At 45.1% G+C, this 24,846-nt stretch overlaps 1 long non-coding RNA gene and 45 other non-coding genes across 46 annotated transcripts in view; 1 reads left to right on the top strand and 45 right to left on the bottom strand.

Moving 5' to 3' along the window:
• Positions 1-24,846, top strand: part of LOC147330287 (uncharacterized) — a 109,213-nt gene that overhangs the window by 63,766 nt on the left and 20,601 nt on the right. The gene's annotated exons all lie outside the window — the stretch shown is intronic.
• On the bottom strand, positions 44-116 carry trnak-uuu (transfer RNA lysine (anticodon UUU)). Its single transcript has one exon. It is a non-coding gene; the product is annotated as a tRNA-Lys (tRNA).
• trnaf-gaa (transfer RNA phenylalanine (anticodon GAA)) lies at positions 544-616 on the bottom strand. Its single transcript has one exon. It is a non-coding gene; the product is annotated as a tRNA-Phe (tRNA).
• Positions 1,132-1,204, bottom strand: trnak-uuu (transfer RNA lysine (anticodon UUU)). The gene has a single exon. It is a non-coding gene; the product is annotated as a tRNA-Lys (tRNA).
• Positions 1,632-1,704, bottom strand: trnaf-gaa (transfer RNA phenylalanine (anticodon GAA)). The gene has a single exon. It is a non-coding gene; the product is annotated as a tRNA-Phe (tRNA).
• trnak-uuu (transfer RNA lysine (anticodon UUU)) lies at positions 2,220-2,292 on the bottom strand. Its single transcript has one exon. It is a non-coding gene; the product is annotated as a tRNA-Lys (tRNA).
• Positions 2,720-2,792, bottom strand: trnaf-gaa (transfer RNA phenylalanine (anticodon GAA)). Its single transcript has one exon. It is a non-coding gene; the product is annotated as a tRNA-Phe (tRNA).
• trnak-uuu (transfer RNA lysine (anticodon UUU)) lies at positions 3,308-3,380 on the bottom strand. The gene has a single exon. It is a non-coding gene; the product is annotated as a tRNA-Lys (tRNA).
• On the bottom strand, positions 3,808-3,880 carry trnaf-gaa (transfer RNA phenylalanine (anticodon GAA)). Its single transcript has one exon. It is a non-coding gene; the product is annotated as a tRNA-Phe (tRNA).
• On the bottom strand, positions 4,396-4,468 carry trnak-uuu (transfer RNA lysine (anticodon UUU)). Its single transcript has one exon. It is a non-coding gene; the product is annotated as a tRNA-Lys (tRNA).
• Positions 4,896-4,968, bottom strand: trnaf-gaa (transfer RNA phenylalanine (anticodon GAA)). Its single transcript has one exon. It is a non-coding gene; the product is annotated as a tRNA-Phe (tRNA).
• Positions 5,484-5,556, bottom strand: trnak-uuu (transfer RNA lysine (anticodon UUU)). The gene has a single exon. It is a non-coding gene; the product is annotated as a tRNA-Lys (tRNA).
• Positions 5,984-6,056, bottom strand: trnaf-gaa (transfer RNA phenylalanine (anticodon GAA)). Its single transcript has one exon. It is a non-coding gene; the product is annotated as a tRNA-Phe (tRNA).
• On the bottom strand, positions 7,062-7,134 carry trnaf-gaa (transfer RNA phenylalanine (anticodon GAA)). Its single transcript has one exon. It is a non-coding gene; the product is annotated as a tRNA-Phe (tRNA).
• trnak-uuu (transfer RNA lysine (anticodon UUU)) lies at positions 7,655-7,727 on the bottom strand. Its single transcript has one exon. It is a non-coding gene; the product is annotated as a tRNA-Lys (tRNA).
• On the bottom strand, positions 8,155-8,227 carry trnaf-gaa (transfer RNA phenylalanine (anticodon GAA)). The gene has a single exon. It is a non-coding gene; the product is annotated as a tRNA-Phe (tRNA).
• Positions 8,748-8,820, bottom strand: trnak-uuu (transfer RNA lysine (anticodon UUU)). Its single transcript has one exon. It is a non-coding gene; the product is annotated as a tRNA-Lys (tRNA).
• trnaf-gaa (transfer RNA phenylalanine (anticodon GAA)) lies at positions 9,248-9,320 on the bottom strand. Its single transcript has one exon. It is a non-coding gene; the product is annotated as a tRNA-Phe (tRNA).
• Positions 9,841-9,913, bottom strand: trnak-uuu (transfer RNA lysine (anticodon UUU)). The gene has a single exon. It is a non-coding gene; the product is annotated as a tRNA-Lys (tRNA).
• On the bottom strand, positions 10,341-10,413 carry trnaf-gaa (transfer RNA phenylalanine (anticodon GAA)). The gene has a single exon. It is a non-coding gene; the product is annotated as a tRNA-Phe (tRNA).
• Positions 10,929-11,001, bottom strand: trnak-uuu (transfer RNA lysine (anticodon UUU)). The gene has a single exon. It is a non-coding gene; the product is annotated as a tRNA-Lys (tRNA).
• Positions 11,429-11,501, bottom strand: trnaf-gaa (transfer RNA phenylalanine (anticodon GAA)). Its single transcript has one exon. It is a non-coding gene; the product is annotated as a tRNA-Phe (tRNA).
• Positions 12,017-12,089, bottom strand: trnak-uuu (transfer RNA lysine (anticodon UUU)). Its single transcript has one exon. It is a non-coding gene; the product is annotated as a tRNA-Lys (tRNA).
• trnaf-gaa (transfer RNA phenylalanine (anticodon GAA)) lies at positions 12,517-12,589 on the bottom strand. The gene has a single exon. It is a non-coding gene; the product is annotated as a tRNA-Phe (tRNA).
• trnak-uuu (transfer RNA lysine (anticodon UUU)) lies at positions 13,105-13,177 on the bottom strand. Its single transcript has one exon. It is a non-coding gene; the product is annotated as a tRNA-Lys (tRNA).
• On the bottom strand, positions 13,605-13,677 carry trnaf-gaa (transfer RNA phenylalanine (anticodon GAA)). The gene has a single exon. It is a non-coding gene; the product is annotated as a tRNA-Phe (tRNA).
• trnak-uuu (transfer RNA lysine (anticodon UUU)) lies at positions 14,193-14,265 on the bottom strand. Its single transcript has one exon. It is a non-coding gene; the product is annotated as a tRNA-Lys (tRNA).
• trnaf-gaa (transfer RNA phenylalanine (anticodon GAA)) lies at positions 14,693-14,765 on the bottom strand. The gene has a single exon. It is a non-coding gene; the product is annotated as a tRNA-Phe (tRNA).
• On the bottom strand, positions 15,281-15,353 carry trnak-uuu (transfer RNA lysine (anticodon UUU)). Its single transcript has one exon. It is a non-coding gene; the product is annotated as a tRNA-Lys (tRNA).
• trnaf-gaa (transfer RNA phenylalanine (anticodon GAA)) lies at positions 15,781-15,853 on the bottom strand. Its single transcript has one exon. It is a non-coding gene; the product is annotated as a tRNA-Phe (tRNA).
• On the bottom strand, positions 16,369-16,441 carry trnak-uuu (transfer RNA lysine (anticodon UUU)). The gene has a single exon. It is a non-coding gene; the product is annotated as a tRNA-Lys (tRNA).
• trnaf-gaa (transfer RNA phenylalanine (anticodon GAA)) lies at positions 16,869-16,941 on the bottom strand. The gene has a single exon. It is a non-coding gene; the product is annotated as a tRNA-Phe (tRNA).
• trnak-uuu (transfer RNA lysine (anticodon UUU)) lies at positions 17,457-17,529 on the bottom strand. The gene has a single exon. It is a non-coding gene; the product is annotated as a tRNA-Lys (tRNA).
• Positions 17,957-18,029, bottom strand: trnaf-gaa (transfer RNA phenylalanine (anticodon GAA)). The gene has a single exon. It is a non-coding gene; the product is annotated as a tRNA-Phe (tRNA).
• trnak-uuu (transfer RNA lysine (anticodon UUU)) lies at positions 18,545-18,617 on the bottom strand. Its single transcript has one exon. It is a non-coding gene; the product is annotated as a tRNA-Lys (tRNA).
• Positions 19,045-19,117, bottom strand: trnaf-gaa (transfer RNA phenylalanine (anticodon GAA)). Its single transcript has one exon. It is a non-coding gene; the product is annotated as a tRNA-Phe (tRNA).
• trnak-uuu (transfer RNA lysine (anticodon UUU)) lies at positions 19,633-19,705 on the bottom strand. Its single transcript has one exon. It is a non-coding gene; the product is annotated as a tRNA-Lys (tRNA).
• Positions 20,133-20,205, bottom strand: trnaf-gaa (transfer RNA phenylalanine (anticodon GAA)). The gene has a single exon. It is a non-coding gene; the product is annotated as a tRNA-Phe (tRNA).
• Positions 20,721-20,793, bottom strand: trnak-uuu (transfer RNA lysine (anticodon UUU)). Its single transcript has one exon. It is a non-coding gene; the product is annotated as a tRNA-Lys (tRNA).
• Positions 21,221-21,293, bottom strand: trnaf-gaa (transfer RNA phenylalanine (anticodon GAA)). Its single transcript has one exon. It is a non-coding gene; the product is annotated as a tRNA-Phe (tRNA).
• On the bottom strand, positions 21,809-21,881 carry trnak-uuu (transfer RNA lysine (anticodon UUU)). The gene has a single exon. It is a non-coding gene; the product is annotated as a tRNA-Lys (tRNA).
• On the bottom strand, positions 22,309-22,381 carry trnaf-gaa (transfer RNA phenylalanine (anticodon GAA)). The gene has a single exon. It is a non-coding gene; the product is annotated as a tRNA-Phe (tRNA).
• Positions 22,897-22,969, bottom strand: trnak-uuu (transfer RNA lysine (anticodon UUU)). The gene has a single exon. It is a non-coding gene; the product is annotated as a tRNA-Lys (tRNA).
• trnaf-gaa (transfer RNA phenylalanine (anticodon GAA)) lies at positions 23,397-23,469 on the bottom strand. Its single transcript has one exon. It is a non-coding gene; the product is annotated as a tRNA-Phe (tRNA).
• trnak-uuu (transfer RNA lysine (anticodon UUU)) lies at positions 23,985-24,057 on the bottom strand. Its single transcript has one exon. It is a non-coding gene; the product is annotated as a tRNA-Lys (tRNA).
• On the bottom strand, positions 24,485-24,557 carry trnaf-gaa (transfer RNA phenylalanine (anticodon GAA)). Its single transcript has one exon. It is a non-coding gene; the product is annotated as a tRNA-Phe (tRNA).

The following is a 24,846-nucleotide window of genomic DNA, read 5'->3' as shown; positions in this document are numbered from 1 at the left end:
GCTTGTTAGGTAAAGCCATGGAAGGGCAAGGATCCAAAGGAGACACCTGGACAGGGACTTGAACCCTGGACCCTCAGATTAAAAGTCTGATGCTCTTCCATCTGAGCTACCCAGGCAACAAGAGCCACGTGTTTGTCCTCTGGGACACATATTGTCTTTCTTTTCTGTAAAAACGTGATCTCTTATCCTCTCATTTTACTGTAGGTACTGGTGAGGATTTGCAGTTAGATATTATTAAATGGTCATTTCAGACAAGAGCCAAGGGAAGGATTTGATTCTAGGGGAAACATCGCTAGGCTGTATTATGACGTGTGATCACCCAACCTACAAAGCCCTAGGTAAGTCAATGGTATAATGGGTGAGGCCTGGGAGCTTCTGAAGGAGGACCTTCTTCAAATTCCACCTCCACTTGATGGATGTTTGCAAGCTGCACCATCTGTGTTTGTTTTCTCATTTGATGGCAATGATCCACGTAGTTGTAGGCCGTATAATGAAGTCCTACCAACAAAACTACGAAGCCCTAGATGGTGACCAAAATAGCTTTGCCGAAACCCAGGATCGAACTAGGGTCCTTTAGATCTTCAGTCTAACGCTCTCCCAGCTGAGCTATTTCGGCACGTTTTGCAATGGAAAGTGCTCAAAAATTGCATTCTAATCACCAGTCAGGTCTACAGCTGGCCAAACTGCACTACAGCTGCCATTCTGAGAGACTGGATCAATGTGAAGTGAACTTTTAAGCTTTGGATTTAACAGTGAACTGTGATGAACTTTGCTCTCTTAAATGTTGTCCCACCCAAAGTAAGACAGAAAAAAAGTGAAAGTGTAACGTGTCGAGAAACCCAGGGCGGATTTGGTGAGATTGGCATGTCTTAGACACCGGGTTTCGCAAAGGAGCTGAGCTGAGAACCAACTGGCGGTGAGTTGGACCGAGGGGCAGGAAAAGATTCTTTACAGAGCTTGTACGGTGGGATTATCTGAAAGAGGCCTCTGTCCCTGATATCCACAAATCCCATATCGTCATCCCACCTGCAGTCTATGGACTTTGCTAAAGATGACAATGAGGTCACAGAACTATCAAGAACAACTGAGCTTGTTAGGTAAAGCCATGGAAGGGCAAGGATCCAAAGGAGACACCTGGACAGGGACTTGAACCCTGGACCCTCAGATTAAAAGTCTGATGCTCTTCCATCTGAGCTACCCAGGCAACAAGAGCCACGTGTTTGTCCTCTGGGACACATATTGTCTTTCTTTTCTGTAAAAACGTGATCTCTTATCCTCTCATTTTACTGTAGGTACTGGTGAGGATTTGCAGTTAGATATTATTAAATGGTCATTTCAGACAAGAGCCAAGGGAAGGATTTGATTCTAGGGGAAACATCGCTAGGCTGTATTATGACGTGTGATCACCCAACCTACAAAGCCCTAGGTAAGTCAATGGTATAATGGGTGAGGCCTGGGAGCTTCTGAAGGAGGACCTTCTTCAAATTCCACCTCCACTTGATGGACGTTTGCAAGCTGCACCATCTGTGTTTGTTTTCTCATTTGATGGCAATGATCCACGTAGTTGTAGGCCGTATAATGAAGTCCTACCAACAAAACTACCAAGCCCTAGATGGTGACCAAAATAGCTTTGCCGAAACCCAGGATCGAACTAGGGTCCTTTAGATCTTCAGTCTAACGCTCTCCCAGCTGAGCTATTTCGGCACGTTTTGCAATGGAAAGTGCTCAAAAATTGCATTCTAATCACCAGTCAGGTCTACAGCTGGCCAAACTGCACTACAGCTGCCATTCTGAGAGACTGGATCAATGTGAAGTGAACTTTTAAGCTTTGGATTTAACAGTGAACTGTGATGAACTTTGCTCTCTTAAATGTTGTCCCACCCAAAGTAAGACAGAAAAAAAGTGAAAGTGTAACGTGTCGAGAAACCCAGGGCGGATTTGGTGAGATTGGCATGTCTTAGACACCGGGTTTCGCAAAGGAGCTGAGCTGAGAACCAACTGGCGGTGAGTTGGACCGAGGGGCAGGAAAAGATTCTTTACAGAGCTTGTACGGTGGGATTATCTGAAAGAGGCCTCTGTCCCTGATATCCACAAATCCCATATCGTCATCCCACCTGCAGTCTATGGACTTTGCTAAAGATGACAATGAGGTCACAGAACTATCAAGAACAACTGAGCTTGTTAGGTAAAGCCATGGAAGGGCAAGGATCCAAAGGAGACACCTGGACAGGGACTTGAACCCTGGACCCTCAGATTAAAAGTCTGATGCTCTTCCATCTGAGCTACCCAGGCAACAAGAGTCACGTGTTTGTCCTCTGGGACACATATTGTCTTTCTTTTCTGTAAAAACGTGATCTCTTATCCTCTCATTTTACTGTAGGTACTGGTGAGGATTTGCAGTTAGATATTATTAAATGGTCATTTCAGACAAGAGCCAAGGGAAGGATTTGATTCTAGGGGAAACATCGCTAGGCTGTATTATGACGTGTGATCACCCAACCTACAAAGCCCTAGGTAAGTCAATGGTATAATGGGTGAGGCCTGGGAGCTTCTGAAGGAGGACCTTCTTCAAATTCCACCTCCACTTGATGGATGTTTGCAAGCTGCACCATCTGTGTTTGTTTTCTCATTTGATGGCAATGATCCACGTAGTTGTAGGCCGTATAATGAAGTCCTACCAACAAAACTACCAAGCCCTAGATGGTGACCAAAATAGCTTTGCCGAAACCCAGGATCGAACTAGGGTCCTTTAGATCTTCAGTCTAACGCTCTCCCAGCTGAGCTATTTCGGCACGTTTTGCAATGGAAAGTGCTCAAAAATTGCATTCTAATCACCAGTCAGGTCTACAGCGGGCCAAACTGCACTACAGCTGCCATTCTGAGACACTGGATCAATGTGAAGTGAACTTTTAAGCTTTGGATTTAACAGTGAACTGTGATGAACTTTGCTCTCTTAAATGTTGTCCCACCCAAAGTAAGACAGAAAAAAAGTGAAAGTGTAACGTGTCGAGAAACCCAGGGCGGATTTGGTGAGATTGGCATGTCTTAGACACCGGGTTTCGCAAAGGAGCTGAGCTGAGAACCAACTGGCGGTGAGTTGGACCGAGGGGCAGGAAAAGATTCTTTACAGAGCTTGTACGGTGGGATTATCTGAAAGAGGCCTCTGTCCCTGATATCCACAAATCCCATATCGTCATCCCACCTGCAGTCTATGGACTTTGCTAAAGATGACAATGAGGTCACAGAACTATCAAGAACAACTGAGCTTGTTAGGTAAAGCCATGGAAGGGCAAGGATCCAAAGGAGACACCTGGACAGGGACTTGAACCCTGGACCCTCAGATTAAAAGTCTGATGCTCTTCCATCTGAGCTACCCAGGCAACAAGAGTCACGTGTTTGTCCTCTGGGACACATATTGTCTTTCTTTTCTGTAAAAACGTGATCTCTTATCCTCTCATTTTACTGTAGGTACTGGTGAGGATTTGCAGTTAGATATTATTAAATGGTCATTTCAGACAAGAGCCAAGGGAAGGATTTGATTCTAGGGGAAACATCGCTAGGCTGTATTATGACGTGTGATCACCCAACCTACAAAGCCCTAGGTAAGTCAATGGTATAATGGGTGAGGCCTGGGAGCTTCTGAAGGAGGACCTTCTTCAAATTCCACCTCCACTTGATGGACGTTTGCAAGCTGCACCATCTGTGTTTGTTTTCTCATTTGATGGCAATGATCCACGTAGTTGTAGGCCGTATAATGAAGTCCTACCAACAAACCTACCAAGCCCTAGATGGTGACCAAAATAGCTTTGCCGAAACCCAGGATCGAACTAGGGTCCTTTAGATCTTCAGTCTAACGCTCTCCCAGCTGAGCTATTTCGGCACGTTTTGCAATGGAAAGTGCTCAAAAATTGCATTCTAATCACCAGTCAGGTCTACAGCTGGCCAAACTGCACTACAGCTGCCATTCTGAGACACTGGATCAATGTGAAGTGAACTTTTAAGCTTTGGATTTAACAGTGAACTGTGATGAACTTTGCTCTCTTAAATGTTGTCCCACCCAAAGTAAGACAGAAAAAAAGTGAAAGTGTAACGTGTCGAGAAACCCAGGGCGGATTTGGTGAGATTGGCATGCCTTAGACACCGGGTTTCGCAAAGGAGCTGAGCTGAGAACCAACTGGCGGTGAGTTGGACCGAGGGGCAGGAAAAGATTCTTTACAGAGCTTGTACGGTGGGATTATCTGAAAGAGGCCTCTGTCCCTGATATCCACAAATCCCATATCGTCATCCCACCTGCAGTCTATGGACTTTGCTAAAGATGACAATGAGGTCACAGAACTATCAAGAACAACTGAGCTTGTTAGGTAAAGCCATGGAAGGGCAAGGATCCAAAGGAGACACCTGGACAGGGACTTGAACCCTGGACCCTCAGATTAAAAGTCTGATGCTCTTCCATCTGAGCTACCCAGGTAACAAGAGTCAAATGTTTGTCCTCTGGGACACATATTGTCTTTCTTTTCTGTAAAAACGTGATCTCTTATCCTCTCATTTTACTGTAGGTACTGGTGAGGATTTGCAGTTAGATATTATTAAATGGTCATTTCAGACAAGAGCCAAGGGAAGGATTTGATTCTAGGGGAAACATCGCTAGGCTGTATTATGACGTGTGATCACCCAACCTACAAAGCCCTAGGTAAGTCAATGGTATAATGGGTGAGGCCTGGGAGCTTCTGAAGGAGGACCTTCTTCAAATTCCACCTCCACTTGATGGACGTTTGCAAGCTGCACCATCTGTGTTTGTTTTCTCATTTGATGGCAATGATCCACGTAGTTGTAGGCCGTATAATGAAGTCCTACCAACAAACCTACCAAGCCCTAGATGGTGACCAAAATAGCTTTGCCGAAACCCAGGATCGAACTAGGGTCCTTTAGATCTTCAGTCTAACGCTCTCCCAGCTGAGCTATTTCGGCACGTTTTGCAATGGAAAGTGCTCAAAAATTGCATTCTAATCACCAGTCAGGTCTACAGCTGGCCAAACTGCACTACAGCTGCCATTCTGAGACACTGGATCAATGTGAAGTGAACTTTTAAGCTTTGGATTTAACAGTGAACTGTGATGAACTTTGCTCTCTTAAATGTTGTCCAACCCAAAGTAAGACAGAAAAAAAGTGAAAGTGTAGCGTGTCGAGAAACCCAGGGCGGATTTGGTGAGATTGGCATGTCTTAGACACCGGGTTTCGCAAAGGAGCTGAGCTGAGAACCAACTGGCGGTGAGTTGGACCGAGGGGCAGGAAAAGATTCTTTACAGAGCTTGTACGGTGGGATTATCTGAAAGAGGCCTCTGTCCCTGATATCCACAAATCCCATATCGTCATCCCACCTGCAGTCTATGGACTTTGCTAAAGATGACAATGAGGTCACAGAACTATCAAGAACAACTGAGCTTGTTAGGTAAAGCCATGGAAGGGCAAGGATCCAAAGGAGACACCTGGACAGGGACTTGAACCCTGGACCCTCAGATTAAAAGTCTGATGCTCTTCCATCTGAGCTACCCAGGTAACAAGAGTCACGTGTTTGTCCTCTGGGACACATATTGTCTTTCTTTTCTGTAAAAACGTGATCTCTTATCCTCTCATTTTACTGTAGGTACTGGTGAGGATTTGCAGTTAGATATTATTAAATGGTCATTTCAGACAAGAGCCAAGGGAAGGATTTGATTCTAGGGGAAACATCGCTAGGCTGTATTATGACGTGTGATCACCCAACCTACAAAGCCCTAGGTAAGTCAATGGTATAATGGGTGAGGCCTGGGAGCTTCTGAAGGAGGACCTTCTTCAAATTCCACCTCCACTTGATGGACGTTTGCAAGCTGCACCATCTGTGTTTGTTTTCTCATTTGATGGCAATGATCCACGTAGTTGTAGGCCGTATAATGAAGTCCTACCAACAAACCTACCAAGCCCTAGATGGTGACCAAAATAGCTTTGCCGAAACCCAGGATCGAACTAGGGTCCTTTAGATCTTCAGTCTAACGCTCTCCCAGCTGAGCTATTTCGGCACGTTTTGCAATGGAAAGTGCTCAAAAATTGCATTCTAATCACCAGTCAGGTCTACAGCTGGCCAAACTGCACTACAGCTGCCATTCTGAGACACTGGATCAATGTGAAGTGAACTTTTAAGCTTTGGATTTAACAGTGAACTGTGATGAACTTTGCTCTCTTAAATGTTGTCCCACCCAAAGTAAGACAGAAAAAAAGTGAAAGTGTAACGTGTCGAGAAACCCAGGGCGGATTTGGTGAGATTGGCATGTCTTAGACACCGGGTTTCGCAAAGGAGCTGAGCTGAGAACCAACTGGCGGTGAGTTGGACCGAGGGGCAGGAAAAGATTCTTTACAGAGCTTGTACGGTGGGATTATCTGAAAGAGGCCTCTGTCCCTGATATCCACAAATCCCATATCGTCATCCCACCTGCAGTCTATGGACTTTGCTAAAGATGACGATGAGGTCACAGAACAACTGAGCTTGTTAGGTAAAGCCATGGAAGGGCAAGGATCCAAAGGAGACACCTGGACAGGGACTTGAACCCTGGACCCTCAGATTAAAAGTCTGATGCTCTTCCATCTGAGCTAACCAGGCAACAAGAGTCACGTGTTTGTCCTCTGGGACACATATTGTCTTTCTTTTCTGTAAAAACGTGATCTCTTATCCTCTCATTTTACTGTAGGTACTGGTGAGGATTTGCAGTTAGATATTATTAAATGGTCATTTCAGACAAGAGCCAAGGGAAGGATTTGATTCTAGGGGAAACATCGCTAGGCTGTATTATGACGTGTGATCACCCAACCTACAAAGCCCTAGGTAAGTCAATGGTATAATGGGTGAGGCCTGGGAGCTTCTGAAGGAGGACCTTCTTCAAATTCCACCTCCACTTGATGGACGTTTGCAAGCTGCACCATCTGTGTTTGTTTTCTCATTTGATGGCAATGATCCACGTAGTTGTAGGCCGTATAATGAAGTCCTACCAACAAACCTACCAAGCCCTAGATGGTGACCAAAATAGCTTTGCCGAAACCCAGGATCGAACTAGGGTCCTTTAGATCTTCAGTCTAACGCTCTCCCAGCTGAGCTATTTCGGCACGTTTTGCAATGGAAAGTGCTCAAAAATTGCATTCTAATCACCAGTCAGGTCTACAGCTGGACAAACTGCACTACAGCTGCCATTCTGAGAGACTGGATCAATGTGAAGTGAACTTTTAAGCTTTGGATTTAACAGTGAACTGTGATGAACTTTGCTCTCTTAAAGAGCAAAGTTGCTCTCTTAAAGTAAGACAGAAAAAAGGTGAAAGTGTAACGTGTCGAGAAACCCAGGGCGGATTTGGTGAGATTGGCATGTCTTAGAAACCGGGTTTCGCAAAGGAGCTGAGCTGAGAACCAACTGGCGGTGAGTTGGACCGAGGGGCAGGAAAAGATTCTTTACAGAGCTTGTACGGTGGGATTATCTGAAAGAGGCCTCTGTCCCTGATATCCACAAATCCCATATCGTCATCCCACCTGCAGTCTATGGACTTTGCTAAAGATGACAATGAGGTCACAGAACTATCAAGAACAACTGAGCTTGTTAAGTAAAGCCATGGAAGGGCAAGGATCCAAAGGAGACACCTGGACAGGGACTTGAACCCTGGACCCTCAGATTAAAAGTCTGATGCTCTTCCATCTGAGCTACCCAGGTAACAAGAGTCACGTGTTTGTCCTCTGGGACACATATTGTCTTTCTTTTCTGTAAAAACGTGATCTCTTATCCTCTCATTTTACTGTAGGTACTGGTGAGGATTTGCAGTTAGATATTATTAAATGGTCATTTCAGACAAGAGCCAAGGGAAGGATTTGATTCTAGGGGAAACATCGCTAGGCTGTATTATGACGTGTGATCACCCAACCTACAAAGCCCTAGGTAAGTCAATGGTATAATGGGTGAGGCCTGGGAGCTTCTGAAGGAGGACCTTCTTCAAATTCCACCTCCACTTGATGGACGTTTGCAAGCTGCACCATCTGTGTTTGTTTTCTCATTTGATGGCAATGACCCACGTAGTTGTAGGCCGTATAATGAAGTCCTACCAACAAACCTACCAAGCCCTAGATGGTGACCAAAATAGCTTTGCCGAAACCCAGGATCGAACTAGGGTCCTTTAGATCTTCAGTCTAACGCTCTCCCAGCTGAGCTATTTCGGCACATTTTGCAATGGAAAGTGCTCAAAAATTGCATTCTAATCACCAGTCAGGTCTACAGCTGGCCAAACTGCACTACAGCTGCCATTCTGAGAGACTGGATCAATGTGAAGTGAACTTTTAAGCTTTGGATTTAACAGTGAACTGTGATGAACTTTGCTCTCTTAAAGAGCAAAGTTGCTCTCTTAAAGTAAGACAGAAAAAAGGTGAAAGTGTAACGTGTCGAGAAACCCAGGGCGGATTTGGTGAGATTGGCATGTCTTAGACACCGGGTTTCGCAAAGGAGCTGAGCTGAGAACCAACTGGCGGTGAGTTGGACCGAGGGGCAGGAAAAGATTCTTTACAGAGCTTGTATGGTGGGATTATCTGAAAGAGGCCTCTGTCCCTGATATCCACAAATCCCATATCGTCATCCCACTTGCAGTCTATGGACTTTGCTAAAGATGACAATGAGGTCACAGAACTATCAAGAACAACTGAGCTTGTTAGGTAAAGCCATGGAAGGGCAAGGATCCAAAAGAGACACCTGGACAGGGACTTGAACCCTGGACCCTCAGATTAAAAGTCTGATGCTCTTCCATCTGAGCTACCCAGGTAACAAGAGTCACGTGTTTGTCCTCTGGGACACATATTGTCTTTCTTTTCTGTAAAAACGTGATGTCTTATCCTCTCATTTTACTGTAGGTACTGGTGAGGATTTGCAGTTAGATATTATTAAATGGTCATTTCAGACAAGAGCCAAGGGAAGGATTTGATTCTAGGGGAAACATCGCTAGGCTGTATTATGACGTGTGATCACCCAACCTACCAAGCCCTAGGTAAGTCAATGGTATAATGGGTGAGGCCTGGGAGCTTCTGAAGGAGGACCTTCTTCAAATTCCACCTCCACTTGATGGACGTTTGCAAGCTGCACCATCTGTGTTTGTTTTCTCATTTGATGGCAATGATCCACGTAGTTGTAGGCCGTATAATGAAGTCCTACCAACAAACCTACCAAGCCCTAGATGGTGACCAAAATAGCTTTGCCGAAACCCAGGATCGAACTAGGGTCCTTTAGATCTTCAGTCTAACGCTCTCCCAGCTGAGCTATTTCGGCATGTTTTGCAATGGAAAGTGCTCAAAAATTGCATTCTAATGACCAGTCAGGTCTACAGCTGGCCAAACTGCACTACAGCTGCCATTCTGAGACACTGGATCAATGTGAAGTGAACTTTTAAGCTTTGGATTTAACAGTGAACTGTGATGAACTTTGCTCTCTTAAAGAGCAAAGTTGCTCTCTTAAAGTAAGACAGAAAAAAAGTGAAAGTGTAACGTGTCGAGAAACCCAGGGCGGATTTGGTGAGATTGGCATGTCTTAGACACCGGGTTTCGCAAAGGAGCTGAGCTGAGAACCAACTGGCGGTGAGTTGGACCGAGGGGCAGGAAAAGATTCTTTACAGAGCTTGTACGGTGGGATTATCTGAAAGAGGCCTCTGTCCCTGATATCCACAAATCCCATATCGTCATCCCACCTGCAGTCTATGGACTTTGCTAAAGATGACAATGAGGTCACAGAACTATCAAGAACAACTGAGCTTGTTAGGTAAAGCCATGGAAGGGCAAGGATCCAAAGGAGACACCTGGACAGGGACTTGAACCCTGGACCCTCAGATTAAAAGTCTGATGCTCTTCCATCTGAGCTACCCAGGCAACAAGAGCCACGTGTTTGTCCTCTGGGACACATATTGTCTTTCTTTTCTGTAAAAACGTGATCTCTTATCCTCTCATTTTACTGTAGGTACTGGTGAGGATTTGCAGTTAGATATTATTAAATGGTCATTTCAGACAAGAGCCAAGGGAAGGATTTGATTCTAGGGGAAACATCGCTAGGCTGTATTATGACGTGTGATCACCCAACCTACAAAGCCCTAGGTAAGTCAATGGTATAATGGGTGAGGCCTGGGAGCTTCTGAAGGAGGACCTTCTTCAAATTCCACCTCCACTTGATGGATGTTTGCAAGCTGCACCATCTGTGTTTGTTTTCTCATTTGATGGCAATGATCCACGTAGTTGTAGGCCGTATAATGAAGTCCTACCAACAAAACTACGAAGCCCTAGATGGTGACCAAAATAGCTTTGCCGAAACCCAGGATCGAACTAGGGTCCTTTAGATCTTCAGTCTAACGCTCTCCCAGCTGAGCTATTTCGGCACGTTTTGCAATGGAAAGTGCTCAAAAATTGCATTCTAATCACCAGTCAGGTCTACAGCTGGCCAAACTGCACTACAGCTGCCATTCTGAGAGACTGGATCAATGTGAAGTGAACTTTTAAGCTTTGGATTTAACAGTGAACTGTGATGAACTTTGCTCTCTTAAATGTTGTCCCACCCAAAGTAAGACAGAAAAAAAGTGAAAGTGTAACGTGTCGAGAAACCCAGGGCGGATTTGGTGAGATTGGCATGTCTTAGACACCGGGTTTCGCAAAGGAGCTGAGCTGAGAACCAACTGGCGGTGAGTTGGACCGAGGGGCAGGAAAAGATTCTTTACAGAGCTTGTACGGTGGGATTATCTGAAAGAGGCCTCTGTCCCTGATATCCACAAATCCCATATCGTCATCCCACCTGCAGTCTATGGACTTTGCTAAAGATGACAATGAGGTCACAGAACTATCAAGAACAACTGAGCTTGTTAGGTAAAGCCATGGAAGGGCAAGGATCCAAAGGAGACACCTGGACAGGGACTTGAACCCTGGACCCTCAGATTAAAAGTCTGATGCTCTTCCATCTGAGCTACCCAGGCAACAAGAGCCACGTGTTTGTCCTCTGGGACACATATTGTCTTTCTTTTCTGTAAAAACGTGATCTCTTATCCTCTCATTTTACTGTAGGTACTGGTGAGGATTTGCAGTTAGATATTATTAAATGGTCATTTCAGACAAGAGCCAAGGGAAGGATTTGATTCTAGGGGAAACATCGCTAGGCTGTATTATGACGTGTGATCACCCAACCTACAAAGCCCTAGGTAAGTCAATGGTATAATGGGTGAGGCCTGGGAGCTTCTGAAGGAGGACCTTCTTCAAATTCCACCTCCACTTGATGGACGTTTGCAAGCTGCACCATCTGTGTTTGTTTTCTCATTTGATGGCAATGATCCACGTAGTTGTAGGCCGTATAATGAAGTCCTACCAACAAAACTACCAAGCCCTAGATGGTGACCAAAATAGCTTTGCCGAAACCCAGGATCGAACTAGGGTCCTTTAGATCTTCAGTCTAACGCTCTCCCAGCTGAGCTATTTCGGCACGTTTTGCAATGGAAAGTGCTCAAAAATTGCATTCTAATCACCAGTCAGGTCTACAGCTGGCCAAACTGCACTACAGCTGCCATTCTGAGAGACTGGATCAATGTGAAGTGAACTTTTAAGCTTTGGATTTAACAGTGAACTGTGATGAACTTTGCTCTCTTAAATGTTGTCCCACCCAAAGTAAGACAGAAAAAAAGTGAAAGTGTAACGTGTCGAGAAACCCAGGGCGGATTTGGTGAGATTGGCATGTCTTAGACACCGGGTTTCGCAAAGGAGCTGAGCTGAGAACCAACTGGCGGTGAGTTGGACCGAGGGGCAGGAAAAGATTCTTTACAGAGCTTGTACGGTGGGATTATCTGAAAGAGGCCTCTGTCCCTGATATCCACAAATCCCATATCGTCATCCCACCTGCAGTCTATGGACTTTGCTAAAGATGACAATGAGGTCACAGAACTATCAAGAACAACTGAGCTTGTTAGGTAAAGCCATGGAAGGGCAAGGATCCAAAGGAGACACCTGGACAGGGACTTGAACCCTGGACCCTCAGATTAAAAGTCTGATGCTCTTCCATCTGAGCTACCCAGGCAACAAGAGTCACGTGTTTGTCCTCTGGGACACATATTGTCTTTCTTTTCTGTAAAAACGTGATCTCTTATCCTCTCATTTTACTGTAGGTACTGGTGAGGATTTGCAGTTAGATATTATTAAATGGTCATTTCAGACAAGAGCCAAGGGAAGGATTTGATTCTAGGGGAAACATCGCTAGGCTGTATTATGACGTGTGATCACCCAACCTACAAAGCCCTAGGTAAGTCAATGGTATAATGGGTGAGGCCTGGGAGCTTCTGAAGGAGGACCTTCTTCAAATTCCACCTCCACTTGATGGACGTTTGCAAGCTGCACCATCTGTGTTTGTTTTCTCATTTGATGGCAATGATCCACGTAGTTGTAGGCCGTATAATGAAGTCCTACCAACAAACCTACCAAGCCCTAGATGGTGACCAAAATAGCTTTGCCGAAACCCAGGATCGAACTAGGGTCCTTTAGATCTTCAGTCTAACGCTCTCCCAGCTGAGCTATTTCGGCACGTTTTGCAATGGAAAGTGCTCAAAAATTGCATTCTAATCACCAGTCAGGTCTACAGCTGGCCAAACTGCACTACAGCTGCCATTCTGAGACACTGGATCAATGTGAAGTGAACTTTTAAGCTTTGGATTTAACAGTGAACTGTGATGAACTTTGCTCTCTTAAATGTTGTCCCACCCAAAGTAAGACAGAAAAAAAGTGAAAGTGTAACGTGTCGAGAAACCCAGGGCGGATTTGGTGAGATTGGCATGCCTTAGACACCGGGTTTCGCAAAGGAGCTGAGCTGAGAACCAACTGGCGGTGAGTTGGACCGAGGGGCAGGAAAAGATTCTTTACAGAGCTTGTACGGTGGGATTATCTGAAAGAGGCCTCTGTCCCTGATATCCACAAATCCCATATCGTCATCCCACCTGCAGTCTATGGACTTTGCTAAAGATGACAATGAGGTCACAGAACTATCAAGAACAACTGAGCTTGTTAGGTAAAGCCATGGAAGGGCAAGGATCCAAAGGAGACACCTGGACAGGGACTTGAACCCTGGACCCTCAGATTAAAAGTCTGATGCTCTTCCATCTGAGCTACCCAGGTAACAAGAGTCACGTGTTTGTCCTCTGGGACACATATTGTCTTTCTTTTCTGTAAAAACGTGATCTCTTATCCTCTCATTTTACTGTAGGTACTGGTGAGGATTTGCAGTTAGATATTATTAAATGGTCATTTCAGACAAGAGCCAAGGGAAGGATTTGATTCTAGGGGAAACATCGCTAGGCTGTATTATGACGTGTGATCACCCAACCTACAAAGCCCTAGGTAAGTCAATGGTATAATGGGTGAGGCCTGGGAGCTTCTGAAGGAGGACCTTCTTCAAATTCCACCTCCACTTGATGGACGTTTGCAAGCTGCACCATCTGTGTTTGTTTTCTCATTTGATGGCAATGATCCACGTAGTTGTAGGCCGTATAATGAAGTCCTACCAACAAACCTACCAAGCCCTAGATGGTGACCAAAATAGCTTTGCCGAAACCCAGGATCGAACTAGGGTCCTTTAGATCTTCAGTCTAACGCTCTCCCAGCTGAGCTATTTCGGCACGTTTTGCAATGGAAAGTGCTCAAAAATTGCATTCTAATCACCAGTCAGGTCTACAGCTGGCCAAACTGCACTACAGCTGCCATTCTGAGACACTGGATCAATGTGAAGTGAACTTTTAAGCTTTGGATTTAACAGTGAACTGTGATGAACTTTGCTCTCTTAAATGTTGTCCAACCCAAAGTAAGACAGAAAAAAAGTGAAAGTGTAGCGTGTCGAGAAACCCAGGGCGGATTTGGTGAGATTGGCATGTCTTAGACACCGGGTTTCGCAAAGGAGCTGAGCTGAGAACCAACTGGCGGTGAGTTGGACCGAGGGGCAGGAAAAGATTCTTTACAGAGCTTGTACGGTGGGATTATCTGAAAGAGGCCTCTGTCCCTGATATCCACAAATCCCATATCGTCATCCCACCTGCAGTCTATGGACTTTGCTAAAGATGACAATGAGGTCACAGAACTATCAAGAACAACTGAGCTTGTTAGGTAAAGCCATGGAAGGGCAAGGATCCAAAGGAGACACCTGGACAGGGACTTGAACCCTGGACCCTCAGATTAAAAGTCTGATGCTCTTCCATCTGAGCTACCCAGGTAACAAGAGTCACGTGTTTGTCCTCTGGGACACATATTGTCTTTCTTTTCTGTAAAAACGTGATCTCTTATCCTCTCATTTTACTGTAGGTACTGGTGAGGATTTGCAGTTAGATATTATTAAATGGTCATTTCAGACAAGAGCCAAGGGAAGGATTTGATTCTAGGGGAAACATCGCTAGGCTGTATTATGACGTGTGATCACCCAACCTACAAAGCCCTAGGTAAGTCAATGGTATAATGGGTGAGGCCTGGGAGCTTCTGAAGGAGGACCTTCTTCAAATTCCACCTCCACTTGATGGACGTTTGCAAGCTGCACCATCTGTGTTTGTTTTCTCATTTGATGGCAATGATCCACGTAGTTGTAGGCCGTATAATGAAGTCCTACCAACAAACCTACCAAGCCCTAGATGGTGACCAAAATAGCTTTGCCGAAACCCAGGATCGAACTAGGGTCCTTTAGATCTTCAGTCTAACGCTCTCCCAGCTGAGCTATTTCGGCACGTTTTGCAATGGAAAGTGCTCAAAAATTGCATTCTAATCACCAGTCAGGTCTACAGCTGGCCAAACTGCACTACAGCTGCCATTCTGAGAGACTGGATCAATGTGAAGTGAACTTTTAAGCTTTGGATTTAACAGTGAACTGTGATGAACTTTGCTCTCTTAAATGTTGTCCCACCCAAAGTAAGACAGAAAAAAAGTGAAAGTGTAACGTGTCGAGAAACCCAGGGCGGATTTGGTGAGATTGGCATGCCTTAGACACCGGGTTTCGCAAAGGAGCTGAGCTGAGAACCAACTGGCGGTGAGTTGGACCGAGGGGCAGGAAAAGATTCTTTACAGAGCTTGTACGGTGGGATTATCTGAAAGAGGCCTCTGTCCCTGATATCCACAAATCCCATATCGTCATCCCACCTGCAGTCTATGGACTTTGCTAAAGATGACAATGAGGTCACAGAACTATCAAGAACAACTGAGCTTGTTAGGTAAAGCCATGGAAGGGCAAGGATCCAAAGGAGACACCTGGACAGGGACTTGAACCCTGGACCCTCAGATTAAAAGTCTGATGCTCTTCCATCTGAGCTACCCAGGTAACAAGAGTCAAATGTTTGTCCTCTGGGACACATATTGTCTTTCTTTTCTGTAAAAACGTGATCTCTTATCCTCTCATTTTACTGTAGGTACTGGTGAGGATTTGCAGTTAGATATTATTAAATGGTCATTTCAGACAAGAGCCAAGGGAAGGATTTGATTCTAGGGGAAACATCGCTAGGCTGTATTATGACGTGTGATCACCCAACCTACAAAGCCCTAGGTAAGTCAATGGTATAATGGGTGAGGCCTGGGAGCTTCTGAAGGAGGACCTTCTTCAAATTCCACCTCCACTTGATGGACGTTTGCAAGCTGCACCATCTGTGTTTGTTTTCTCATTTGATGGCAATGATCCACGTAGTTGTAGGCCGTATAATGAAGTCCTACCAACAAACCTACCAAGCCCTAGATGGTGACCAAAATAGCTTTGCCGAAACCCAGGATCGAACTAGGGTCCTTTAGATCTTCAGTCTAACGCTCTCCCAGCTGAGCTATTTCGGCACGTTTTGCAATGGAAAGTGCTCAAAAATTGCATTCTAATCACCAGTCAGGTCTACAGCTGGCCAAACTGCACTACAGCTGCCATTCTGAGACACTGGATCAATGTGAAGTGAACTTTTAAGCTTTGGATTTAACAGTGAACTGTGATGAACTTTGCTCTCTTAAATGTTGTCCAACCCAAAGTAAGACAGAAAAAAAGTGAAAGTGTAGCGTGTCGAGAAACCCAGGGCGGATTTGGTGAGATTGGCATGTCTTAGACACCGGGTTTCGCAAAGGAGCTGAGCTGAGAACCAACTGGCGGTGAGTTGGACCGAGGGGCAGGAAAAGATTCTTTACAGAGCTTGTACGGTGGGATTATCTGAAAGAGGCCTCTGTCCCTGATATCCACAAATCCCATATCGTCATCCCACCTGCAGTCTATGGACTTTGCTAAAGATGACAATGAGGTCACAGAACTATCAAGAACAACTGAGCTTGTTAGGTAAAGCCATGGAAGGGCAAGGATCCAAAGGAGACACCTGGACAGGGACTTGAACCCTGGACCCTCAGATTAAAAGTCTGATGCTCTTCCATCTGAGCTACCCAGGTAACAAGAGTCACGTGTTTGTCCTCTGGGACACATATTGTCTTTCTTTTCTGTAAAAACGTGATCTCTTATCCTCTCATTTTACTGTAGGTACTGGTGAGGATTTGCAGTTAGATATTATTAAATGGTCATTTCAGACAAGAGCCAAGGGAAGGATTTGATTCTAGGGGAAACATCGCTAGGCTGTATTATGACGTGTGATCACCCAACCTACAAAGCCCTAGGTAAGTCAATGGTATAATGGGTGAGGCCTGGGAGCTTCTGAAGGAGGACCTTCTTCAAATTCCACCTCCACTTGATGGACGTTTGCAAGCTGCACCATCTGTGTTTGTTTTCTCATTTGATGGCAATGATCCACGTAGTTGTAGGCCGTATAATGAAGTCCTACCAACAAACCTACCAAGCCCTAGATGGTGACCAAAATAGCTTTGCCGAAACCCAGGATCGAACTAGGGTCCTTTAGATCTTCAGTCTAACGCTCTCCCAGCTGAGCTATTTCGGCACGTTTTGCAATGGAAAGTGCTCAAAAATTGCATTCTAATCACCAGTCAGGTCTACAGCTGGCCAAACTGCACTACAGCTGCCATTCTGAGAGACTGGATCAATGTGAAGTGAACTTTTAAGCTTTGGATTTAACAGTGAACTGTGATGAACTTTGCTCTCTTAAATGTTGTCCCACCCAAAGTAAGACATAAAAAAAGTGAAAGTGTAGCGTGTCGAGAAACCCAGGGCGGATTTGGTGAGATTGGCATGTCTTAGACACCGGGTTTTGCAAAGGAGCTGAGCTGAGAACCAACTGGCGGTGAGTTGGACCAAGGGGCAGGAAAAGATTCTTTACAGAGCTTGTACGGTGGGATTATCTGAAAGAGGCCTCTGTCCCTGATATCCACAAATCCCATATCGTCATCCCACCTGCAGTCTATGGACTTTGCTAAAGATGACAATGAGGTCACAGAACTATCAAGAACAACTGAGCTTGTTAGGTAAAGCCATGGAAGGGCAAGGATCCAAAGGAGACACCTGGACAGGGACTTGAACCCTGGACCCTCAGATTAAAAGTCTGATGCTCTTCCATCTGAGCTACCCAGGTAACAAGAGTCAAATGTTTGTCCTCTGGGACACATATTGTCTTTCTTTTCTGTAAAAACGTGATCTCTTATCCTCTCATTTTACTGTAGGTACTGGTGAGGATTTGCAGTTAGATATTATTAAATGGTCATTTCAGACAAGAGCCAAGGGAAGGATTTGATTCTAGGGGAAACATCGCTAGGCTGTATTATGACGTGTGATCACCCAACCTACAAAGCCCTAGGTAAGTCAATGGTATAATGGGTGAGGCCTGGGAGCTTCTGAAGGAGGACCTTCTTCAAATTCCACCTCCACTTGATGGACGTTTGCAAGCTGCACCATCTGTGTTTGTTTTCTCATTTGATGGCAATGATCCACGTAGTTGTAGGCCGTATAATGAAGTCCTACCAACAAACCTACCAAGCCCTAGATGGTGACCAAAATAGCTTTGCCGAAACCCAGGATCGAACTAGGGTCCTTTAGATCTTCAGTCTAACGCTCTCCCAGCTGAGCTATTTCGGCACGTTTTGCAATGGAAAGTGCTCAAAAATTGCATTCTAATCACCAGTCAGGTCTACAGCTGGCCAAACTGCACTACAGCTGCCATTCTGAGACACTGGATCAATGTGAAGTGAACTTTTAAGCTTTGGATTTAACAGTGAACTGTGATGAACTTTGCTCTCTTAAATGTTGTCCCACCCAAAGTAAGACAGAAAAAAAGTGAAAGTGTAACGTGTCGAGAAACCCAGGGCGGATTTGGTGAGATTGGCATGCCTTAGACACCGGGTTTCGCAAAGGAGCTGAGCTGAGAACCAACTGGCGGTGAGTTGGACCGAGGGGCAGGAAAAGATTCTTTACAGAGCTTGTACGGTGGGATTATCTGAAAGAGGCCTCTGTCCCTGATATCCACAAATCCCATATCGTCATCCCACCTGCAGTCTATGGACTTTGCTAAAGATGACAATGAGGTCACAGAACTATCAAGAACAACTGAGCTTGTTAGGTAAAGCCATGGAAGGGCAAGGATCCAAAGGAGACACCTGGACAGGGACTTGAACCCTGGACCCTCAGATTAAAAGTCTGATGCTCTTCCATCTGAGCTACCCAGGTAACAAGAGTCACGTGTTTGTCCTCTGGGACACATATTGTCTTTCTTTTCTGTAAAAACGTGATCTCTTATCCTCTCATTTTACTGTAGGTACTGGTGAGGATTTGCAGTTAGATATTATTAAATGGTCATTTCAGACAAGAGCCAAGGGAAGGATTTGATTCTAGGGGAAACATCGCTAGGCTGTATTATGACGTGTGATCACCCAACCTACAAAGCCCTAGGTAAGTCAATGGTATAATGGGTGAGGCCTGGGAGCTTCTGAAGGAGGACCTTCTTCAAATTCCACCTCCACTTGATGGACGTTTGCAAGCTGCACCATCTGTGTTTGTTTTCTCATTTGATGGCAATGATCCACGTAGTTGTAGGCCGTATAATGAAGTCCTACCAACAAACCTACCAAGCCCTAGATGGTGACCAAAATAGCTTTGCCGAAACCCAGGATCGAACTAGGGTCCTTTAGATCTTCAGTCTAACGCTCTCCCAGCTGAGCTATTTCGGCACGTTTTGCAATGGAAAGTGCTCAAAAATTGCATTCTAATCACCAGTCAGGTCTACAGCTGGCCAAACTGCACTACAGCTGCCATTCTGAGAGACTGGATCAATGTGAAGTGAACTTTTAAGCTTTGGATTTAACAGTGAACTGTGATGAACTTTGCTCTCTTAAATGTTGTCCCACCCAAAGTAAGACAGAAAAAAAGTGAAAGTGTAACGTGTCGAGAAACCCAGGGCGGATTTGGTGAGATTGGCATGCCTTAGACACCGGGTTTCGCAAAGGAGCTGAGCTGAGAACCAACTGGCGGTGAGTTGGACCGAGGGGCAGGAAAAGATTCTTTACAGAGCTTGTACGGTGGGATTATCTGAAAGAGGCCTCTGTCCCTGATATCCACAAATCCCATATCGTCATCCCACCTGCAGTCTATGGACTTTGCTAAAGATGACAATGAGGTCACAGAACTATCAAGAACAACTGAGCTTGTTAGGTAAAGCCATGGAAGGGCAAGGATCCAAAGGAGACACCTGGACAGGGACTTGAACCCTGGACCCTCAGATTAAAAGTCTGATGCTCTTCCATCTGAGCTACCCAGGTAACAAGAGTCAAATGTTTGTCCTCTGGGACACATATTGTCTTTCTTTTCTGTAAAAACGTGATCTCTTATCCTCTCATTTTACTGTAGGTACTGGTGAGGATTTGCAGTTAGATATTATTAAATGGTCATTTCAGACAAGAGCCAAGGGAAGGATTTGATTCTAGGGGAAACATCGCTAGGCTGTATTATGACGTGTGATCACCCAACCTACAAAGCCCTAGGTAAGTCAATGGTATAATGGGTGAGGCCTGGGAGCTTCTGAAGGAGGACCTTCTTCAAATTCCACCTCCACTTGATGGACGTTTGCAAGCTGCACCATCTGTGTTTGTTTTCTCATTTGATGGCAATGATCCACGTAGTTGTAGGCCGTATAATGAAGTCCTACCAACAAACCTACCAAGCCCTAGATGGTGACCAAAATAGCTTTGCCGAAACCCAGGATCGAACTAGGGTCCTTTAGATCTTCAGTCTAACGCTCTCCCAGCTGAGCTATTTCGGCACGTTTTGCAATGGAAAGTGCTCAAAAATTGCATTCTAATCACCAGTCAGGTCTACAGCTGGCCAAACTGCACTACAGCTGCCATTCTGAGACACTGGATCAATGTGAAGTGAACTTTTAAGCTTTGGATTTAACAGTGAACTGTGATGAACTTTGCTCTCTTAAATGTTGTCCAACCCAAAGTAAGACAGAAAAAAAGTGAAAGTGTAGCGTGTCGAGAAACCCAGGGCGGATTTGGTGAGATTGGCATGTCTTAGACACCGGGTTTCGCAAAGGAGCTGAGCTGAGAACCAACTGGCGGTGAGTTGGACCGAGGGGCAGGAAAAGATTCTTTACAGAGCTTGTACGGTGGGATTATCTGAAAGAGGCCTCTGTCCCTGATATCCACAAATCCCATATCGTCATCCCACCTGCAGTCTATGGACTTTGCTAAAGATGACAATGAGGTCACAGAACTATCAAGAACAACTGAGCTTGTTAGGTAAAGCCATGGAAGGGCAAGGATCCAAAGGAGACACCTGGACAGGGACTTGAACCCTGGACCCTCAGATTAAAAGTCTGATGCTCTTCCATCTGAGCTACCCAGGTAACAAGAGTCACGTGTTTGTCCTCTGGGACACATATTGTCTTTCTTTTCTGTAAAAACGTGATCTCTTATCCTCTCATTTTACTGTAGGTACTGGTGAGGATTTGCAGTTAGATATTATTAAATGGTCATTTCAGACAAGAGCCAAGGGAAGGATTTGATTCTAGGGGAAACATCGCTAGGCTGTATTATGACGTGTGATCACCCAACCTACAAAGCCCTAGGTAAGTCAATGGTATAATGGGTGAGGCCTGGGAGCTTCTGAAGGAGGACCTTCTTCAAATTCCACCTCCACTTGATGGACGTTTGCAAGCTGCACCATCTGTGTTTGTTTTCTCATTTGATGGCAATGATCCACGTAGTTGTAGGCCGTATAATGAAGTCCTACCAACAAACCTACCAAGCCCTAGATGGTGACCAAAATAGCTTTGCCGAAACCCAGGATCGAACTAGGGTCCTTTAGATCTTCAGTCTAACGCTCTCCCAGCTGAGCTATTTCGGCACGTTTTGCAATGGAAAGTGCTCAAAAATTGCATTCTAATCACCAGTCAGGTCTACAGCTGGCCAAACTGCACTACAGCTGCCATTCTGAGAGACTGGATCAATGTGAAGTGAACTTTTAAGCTTTGGATTTAACAGTGAACTGTGATGAACTTTGCTCTCTTAAATGTTGTCCCACCCAAAGTAAGACATAAAAAAAGTGAAAGTGTAGCGTGTCGAGAAACCCAGGGCGGATTTGGTGAGATTGGCATGTCTTAGACACCGGGTTTTGCAAAGGAGCTGAGCTGAGAACCAACTGGCGGTGAGTTGGACCAAGGGGCAGGAAAAGATTCTTTACAGAGCTTGTACGGTGGGATTATCTGAAAGAGGCCTCTGTCCCTGATATCCACAAATCCCATATCGTCATCCCACCTGCAGTCTATGGACTTTGCTAAAGATGACAATGAGGTCACAGAACTATCAAGAACAACTGAGCTTGTTAGGTAAAGCCATGGAAGGGCAAGGATCCAAAGGAGACACCTGGACAGGGACTTGAACCCTGGACCCTCAGATTAAAAGTCTGATGCTCTTCCATCTGAGCTACCCAGGTAACAAGAGTCAAATGTTTGTCCTCTGGGACACATATTGTCTTTCTTTTCTGTAAAAACGTGATCTCTTATCCTCTCATTTTACTGTAGGTACTGGTGAGGATTTGCAGTTAGATATTATTAAATGGTCATTTCAGACAAGAGCCAAGGGAAGGATTTGATTCTAGGGGAAACATCGCTAGGCTGTATTATGACGTGTGATCACCCAACCTACAAAGCCCTAGGTAAGTCAATGGTATAATGGGTGAGGCCTGGGAGCTTCTGAAGGAGGACCTTCTTCAAATTCCACCTCCACTTGATGGACGTTTGCAAGCTGCACCATCTGTGTTTGTTTTCTCATTTGATGGCAATGATCCACGTAGTTGTAGGCCGTATAATGAAGTCCTACCAACAAACCTACCAAGCCCTAGATGGTGACCAAAATAGCTTTGCCGAAACCCAGGATCGAACTAGGGTCCTTTAGATCTTCAGTCTAACGCTCTCCCAGCTGAGCTATTTCGGCACGTTTTGCAATGGAAAGTGCTCAAAAATTGCATTCTAATCACCAGTCAGGTCTACAGCTGGCCAAACTGCACTACAGCTGCCATTCTGAGAGACTGGATCAATGTGAAGTGAACTTTTAAGCTTTGGATTTAACAGTGAACTGTGATGAACTTTGCTCTCTTAAATGTTGTCCCACCCAAAGTAAGACAGAAAAAAAGTGAAAGTGTAACGTGTCGAGAAACCCAGGGCGGATTTGGTGAGATTGGCATGCCTTAGACACCGGGTTTCGCAAAGGAGCTGAGCTGAGAACCAACTGGCGGTGAGTTGGACCGAGGGGCAGGAAAAGATTCTTTACAGAGCTTGTACGGTGGGATTATCTGAAAGAGGCCTCTGTCCCTGATATCCACAAATCCCATATCGTCATCCCACCTGCAGTCTATGGACTTTGCTAAAGATGACAATGAGGTCACAGAACTATCAAGAACAACTGAGCTTGTTAGGTAAAGCCATGGAAGGGCAAGGATCCAAAGGAGACACCTGGACAGGGACTTGAACCCTGGACCCTCAGATTAAAAGTCTGATGCTCTTCCATCTGAGCTACCCAGGTAACAAGAGTCACGTGTTTGTCCTCTGGGACACATATTGTCTTTCTTTTCTGTAAAAACGTGATCTCTTATCCTCTCATTTTACTGTAGGTACTGGTGAGGATTTGCAGTTAGATATTATTAAATGGTCATTTCAGACAAGAGCCAAGGGAAGGATTTGATTCTAGGGGAAACATCGCTAGGCTGTATTATGACGTGTGATCACCCAACCTACAAAGCCCTAGGTAAGTCAATGGTATAATGGGTGAGGCCTGGGAGCTTCTGAAGGAGGACCTTCTTCAAATTCCACCTCCACTTGATGGACGTTTGCAAGCTGCACCATCTGTGTTTGTTTTCTCATTTGATGGCAATGATCCACGTAGTTGTAGGCCGTATAATGAAGTCCTACCAACAAACCTACCAAGCCCTAGATGGTGACCAAAATAGCTTTGCCGAAACCCAGGATCGAACTAGGGTCCTTTAGATCTTCAGTCTAACGCTCTCCCAGCTGAGCTATTTCGGCACGTTTTGCAATGGAAAGTGCTCAAAAATTGCATTCTAATCACCAGTCAGGTCTACAGCTGGCCAAACTGCACTACAGCTGCCATTCTGAGAGACTGGATCAATGTGAAGTGAACTTTTAAGCTTTGGATTTAACAGTGAACTGTGATGAACTTTGCTCTCTTAAATGTTGTCCCACCCAAAGTAAGACATAAAAAAAGTGAAAGTGTAGCGTGTCGAGAAACCCAGGGCGGATTTGGTGAGATTGGCATGTCTTAGACACCGGGTTTTGCAAAGGAGCTGAGCTGAGAACCAACTGGCGGTGAGTTGGACCAAGGGGCAGGAAAAGATTCTTTACAGAGCTTGTACGGTGGGATTATCTGAAAGAGGCCTCTGTCCCTGATATCCACAAATCCCATATCGTCATCCCACCTGCAGTCTATGGACTTTGCTAAAGATGACAATGAGGTCACAGAACTATCAAGAACAACTGAGCTTGTTAGGTAAAGCCATGGAAGGGCAAGGATCCAAAGGAGACACCTGGACAGGGACTTGAACCCTGGACCCTCAGATTAAAAGTCTGATGCTCTTCCATCTGAGCTACCCAGGTAACAAGAGTCAAATGTTTGTCCTCTGGGACACATATTGTCTTTCTTTTCTGTAAAAACGTGATCTCTTATCCTCTCATTTTACTGTAGGTACTGGTGAGGATTTGCAGTTAGATATTATTAAATGGTCATTTCAGACAAGAGCCAAGGGAAGGATTTGATTCTAGGGGAAACATCGCTAGGCTGTATTATGACGTGTGATCACCCAACCTACAAAGCCCTAGGTAAGTCAATGGTATAATGGGTGAGGCCTGGGAGCTTCTGAAGGAGGACCTTCTTCAAATTCCACCTCCACTTGATGGACGTTTGCAAGCTGCACCATCTGTGTTTGTTTTCTCATTTGATGGCAATGATCCACGTAGTTGTAGGCCGTATAATGAAGTCCTACCAACAAACCTACCAAGCCCTAGATGGTGACCAAAATAGCTTTGCCGAAACCCAGGATCGAACTAGGGTCCTTTAGATCTTCAGTCTAACGCTCTCCCAGCTGAGCTATTTCGGCACGTTTTGCAATGGAAAGTGCTCAAAAATTGCATTCTAATCACCAGTCAGGTCTACAGCTGGCCAAACTGCACTACAGCTGCCATTCTGAGAGACTGGATCAATGTGAAGTGAACTTTTAAGCTTTGGATTTAACAGTGAACTGTGATGAACTTTGCTCTCTTAAATGTTGTCCCACCCAAAGTAAGACAGAAAAAAAGTGAAAGTGTAACGTGTCGAGAAACCCAGGGCGGATTTGGTGAGATTGGCATGCCTTAGACACCGGGTTTCGCAAAGGAGCTGAGCTGAGA

Source organism: Aulonocara sp. 'chitande type north' Nkhata Bay, linkage group LG5, assembly GCF_057382095.1.
Source record: "Aulonocara sp. 'chitande type north' Nkhata Bay isolate Kocher_YH1m ecotype deep benthic linkage group LG5, A_spYH_male_GT1.1, whole genome shotgun sequence".
Lineage (NCBI taxonomy): Eukaryota > Metazoa > Chordata > Actinopteri > Cichliformes > Cichlidae > Aulonocara > Aulonocara sp. 'chitande type north' Nkhata Bay.
The sequence above is the reverse complement of the archived record's forward strand: the minus strand, read 5'-3'. Positions and strand labels throughout refer to the sequence as shown.